This window comes from Macaca fascicularis, chromosome 12 (genome assembly GCF_037993035.2).
Source record: "Macaca fascicularis isolate 582-1 chromosome 12, T2T-MFA8v1.1".
In the NCBI taxonomy this organism is placed as follows: Eukaryota; Metazoa; Chordata; class Mammalia; order Primates; family Cercopithecidae; genus Macaca; species Macaca fascicularis.
In genome coordinates this window covers 131,053,055-131,058,041 of record NC_088386.1, presented here as the reverse complement: position 1 = coordinate 131,058,041, position 4,987 = coordinate 131,053,055, and the positions used below count along the sequence as shown (strand labels likewise).

The 4,987-nt window shown below is 43.8% G+C and overlaps 1 pseudogene; it reads left to right on the top strand.

The window, feature by feature from the left end:
• Window positions 1–503: 503 nt before the first annotated feature.
• Window positions 504–983, top strand: LOC102135318 (centrosomal protein of 19 kDa pseudogene; annotated as a pseudogene).
• Window positions 984–4,987: the final 4,004 nt, after the last annotated feature.

Below are 4,987 nucleotides of genomic sequence, written 5' to 3'. Positions count from 1 at the left end.
ACAAGGGGCTTTTTCCAAGAATGGACACGTTCTATTTCTCGAATATAGAAAGTGGTGGTTGCGTGACTATGTACTGTATACTGTCACAAAACTCATTGAGCTGTACACTTAGAACGGGTGAATTTTGGTGAGCCCTGGGTGTTGCTGTGGAAACAGCTCAACCAGTGCCCTTCAGGACTCTGAACCCCTACATGCCATCATGGGAGCCAGCATATGGTGCCCTGTGCCGGCCCCACCTCTACTTCCAGGGAGTTCACCCGGCCACGTCAGTAGGACTGTGGCCATTGCCTCTTCTTGCAGTACCAGGCTCTGCCCAGCCTCAAAGTCGACTTAGGTGCTCCTCTTTGCATTGCTGTTGGGTGGGAGCAGCCCCTTCCTGGCAGTATAGATGTTGGTCTGCAGAAGAAGATGCCCTTTCTGTAGTTTTCCAAGGCAGGAAGTCATTATGCAACTTATGCATTTTCATCAGATTTCCTCCGATATCCTCTGAAGTGTGTGTGGGAATGAGGTGCACTGCCAGGAAGTATGGGATCTGATTCTAGCCTCCAGCTAGTGTCTTCATCTACGAGAATGAGATCAAGGGGAGAATTCGCTCACACATTCTGCCAGTTCAAAAGTTTTCGAAGTTTTCAGGTTGCACCCAAGTGGCTGAACAGTTAAAGAATAACCCACGACACGAGAGTTACCCATAACAAGGATTCCTGAGGCATCTAGAGAAGCTTTCCAGTATTTTACGAGGTTACTTGTCGGGGCAGAGTTTGGCAGAAACGATGGGACAAATTCGACCAGAAACAACCATTGATCCTGAAAAAGACCTGAACTTACCAGATAACAAGGAGCTTGCCAAAAGGAAGAGCATCATGGATGAACTTTTTGAGAAAAATCAGAAGAAGAATGATCCAAATTTTGTTTATGACGTTGAGGTCAAAATCCCACAGGATGAATATCTGCAGTCCTGTGGCTTGGACACAGTCAGCTCATGAGTTCTGATACGAAACACCCAAAAGATTTATTGGGCTAGCAGAATATTCATGTTTATATAAATAACATACATTGGTTCTAGAAAAATCTTTAGAGAACACTAAAATGTATATGTTGAGTCATAAGGGGATTGACTATGTTACTTTTCAAAACCAGGACATTTAGAGCATCTACCATGTAGGTGCAGGAGGAAAATAGGAAAAATGGAATACTTTTTTTTTTTTTTTTTACTTTTTTGAGACAGGGTTTTTCTCTGTTGCCCAGGTTAGAATGCAGTGGCGAGATCTCAGCTCACTGCAGCCCCCACTTCCTGGGCCCAGGAAGTCCTCCCACCTCAGCCCCCTAAGTAGCTGGGACTACAGGCGTGCACCACCATACCCGGCTAATTTTGTTGTTGTTGTTGTTGTTTGTTTTTTTGTAGAGATGGGGTTTTGCCTTGTTACCCAGGCTTGTCTCAAACTTCTGGACTCAAGCTATCTGTCCACCTCGGCCTCCCAAAGTGCTAGAATTAAAGGCACGAGCCACTGCACACGCCTTTAAGTAGCTTATCATCTAATTGGAGGATATCGAAACTTGTGAAAAGCTAATTAGCAATATTGGGCAACCAAAAGATTAGAGCCAGATACTTGATAATGACTAAAGAAGGTCAGAGCCTAGATGACTGTAGAGTAGAAGAGCAAAGGAAGACTTTGTCCTTTAATGAAGGACTTTACTGCCCCTTGAAATGGTAGTATTTGGGTAGAAGCTTGTGTAGGATTCTAGAGAACAGCAACTGAAAAGAAGGGGAGGAGAGATAATGAAGAGATAAGAAATAAGATATATTTTTATATATCTTATATATATACACACACACACACACATATATATAACAGTAAGTAAATTATAGTTTGACAAGATTGGGGTGTGGGGGTGATCTGGTTTGACTGTGTCCCCACCCAATCTCATTTTGAATTGTAGTTCCCATAATTCTCACACATCGTGGGAGGGACCCGGTGGGAGGTAATTAAATCATGGGGGTGTTTACCCTTACGCTATTCTCATGATAGTGAGTGAGTTCTCACAAGATCTGATGGTTTTATAAGGGGCTTTTTCCACCTTTGCTCGGCACTTCTCCTTGCTGCTGCCATGTGAAGAAGGACATGTTTTCTTCCCCTTCTGCCATGATTGTAAGTTTCCTGAGGCCTCCCCACCCATGTGGAACTGTGAGTCAACTAAACCTCTTTCCTTTATAAATTACACAGTCTCAGCTATGTCTTCATAGCAGAGTGAGAATGGGCTAATACAGGGGCCATATTTGGCTACCAGGGAATTATCTTTTTGTGTATTTAACTCTGGAGAAGCCTCTGCAAAATGCCCTGCAGCTGCAAGTAGCTGCTACTTGATGGACAGAAGGGGAATTCCGGCCCTTGGGTATCAGGAAATATACACTGAAGACATTCTGAAGCCCTGAACCTCCTCCCAGAAATAACATGTTTGTTTATAAAATGGGAAATCCTCCTACCATAAATGAACAATAGGTACTGCCGGTTTAGGCCTACTCATGACTTTGGATCTACAAGAGAAGATCTTTGTTTAGCAAGGTTATCTGTGATTTCATACATCTCTTCTTACTATAATATTGTTTAATTGCTAGAAATTCTATGTTTTCTATAAGAAAATTAATATTCATTGAATAAAACTGTAAAAATAATTTTTAAAATTGGTGAATTTTATTCTATGTAAATTATATTTCCATAGCCGAGCTTTTATAAACTCTATATAGCTTTTAAAATAAAAATTAGGAAATTCATGTCCTTCAGGCTTCATTCTTTACATCTCTCTTTACCTATACAGATGATCACAGAAAACACTAAAAGCCAAGTCGTAGGTAGCATCAGTCAGCCAGTCAGTGAAATTAAACTCTCCTAGATCAGTCAGGTCCATGATTTGAAAAAAAGCAAATGGTTTTCCAAGAAACAATGTGTCCCCTTGGAGCTGTAGTTCCATCCATTACAACGAAGTCAAGCTGAGGCCAGACGAGATCGCCTCATGAGCGGCCTTTGCCCTCTCTGAATGGAATGCTTCAGGCTCAGTGTAGATGCAACACCAGGGACAGAGACAAGTGCCCTGGGGGAACTCCATCACTCCCAGGCTGGACTAGGAAGCAGGGATGGAGCCAGCCAGCCTATGCCCAGATCACCCCTGAGCACAGCCGTGCAGAGGTTAATCTGCTGTGCTTCAAATGCTCACAGCGCCTAGCATCGTGAAGTCAGAAAGGGATCAATTTTCATTAATATGAAGAACCTCACTTTGAGGGATGAGACTGAGCCCGTTAGACCCCTGGAGAGGCACATTCTTAGTGAAGAGTGCAACAAAAGCATTGGATATTAGCCGTAAAGATTGCAGGAGACCCAAACTCTTCCAGGAGCAGAGAGCCCCAATTCAGAACCTCAGGATCATTACTTACCACATGAAGCAGCTCTTACTCCTAGTCACCAGCTGTTAGCATCCAAAAGTGGAATGAGAGTTCCTCATATCCGGAATGACTCCCAGTCTGGAGATCTCCCCTGCCAGGAAGACTGTCCTTATGAAAGCTACCCTCCAGGTGTAAGCTTCAGAAACAGTGGCTGCTGAATGCACAGAGGGCAGGTGAGAGAAGCTGCCTGTGAAAGACAAAGCACTGCACACATGCATTCTCCCCGTTTCCTCCTGAGACCCCACTAAAATACAGCAAAGGTTTTCACCTGTGTCATTTGTTTTATTCTTTAGTCATACATTTCCAAGGGCAAATAGAAGACAAGATGATAGCAAAAAAGATTTGCAAGCCAAAGAGTGGCAGGACCAATTGCAACTGAACTACCCCCAAAAAGAACAGGGAATCCTAACTTAGCAGCTGAATTTGAACCCTAGAGAGCCAGGAAGCTCAGGGGTTGGTGGCATCCAGCACTCTGGAAGGGGGTAAGGGTGGGCTAAACACTGGAGGAACAGTTGAAAGTAGATTAAAAGTACAGAGACTCCCAGATCTCCTTACCCTGCCCATCAACCAGATGACCTCACCTCCATCCTGAAAAAGACTGGAGGAACCCCTGGAGGGGAAAACAGACGGCTCTGGTGCGGGGGAAACAGCACCTCTGGGCCAGAAACACTGTTCTGAAGGCACCCAGGGGAAAAAAAAGACATCCAACCTGCTTCTGCCAGGGGGCTCCCAGAACCTCAGCCTTTGAGCTTCTAAGAATGAGTTTGCTGGAGTCTAGGAATCTGAAGCAACATAAGAAAGAAATTCCCCAAATTGAACAGTTCATGCAGAACCCCTAGAGCAAATACACCTTTTTTTGGGGGGGATGGAGTCTTACTCTTGTCACCCAGGCTGGAGTGCAGAGTAAATGTACCTCTTTTTTTTTTTTTTTTTTTTTTTTTTTGAGATGGAGTCTTACTCTTGTCACCCAGGCTGGAGTGCAGTGGTGTGATCGGGGCTCACTGCAACCTCCACCTCCTGGGTTCAAGCAATTGTCCTGCCTCAGCCTCCTGAGTAGCTGGGATTACAGGTGCCTGCCACCATGCCTGGCTAATTTTTGTAGTTTTAGTAGAGACGGGGCTTCACCATGTTGGCCAGGCTAGTCTCAAACTCCTGACTTCAAGTGATCCACCCGCCTCAGCCTCCCAAAGTGCCGGATTACAGGCGTTAGCAAGTGTACTTTTATCAAGATCGATCTTCCCACGTGGAGCTGCCCACCGGCTTTTTAGAACGTACAAGGAGACAAAAACTTAAAACACAAAAAACAAAAAACTATCAAAATCCCAGCAAGGCCTAAAGAGCAAAAATATAATGCTTTTTAAAAAGTAATGTAAGGGAATAACAAGGCTTCTGAAATTTAGAAGGAGGAGGAGAAGAAGAAGAAGAAGAAGAAGAAGAAGAAGAAGAAGAAGAAGAAGAAGAAGAAGAAGAAGAAGAAGAAGAGGAGGAAGAAGAAGAGGAAGAAAGATATGTAACACTTGATAAACATTTTGAAACTAAAGTTTAAACGAT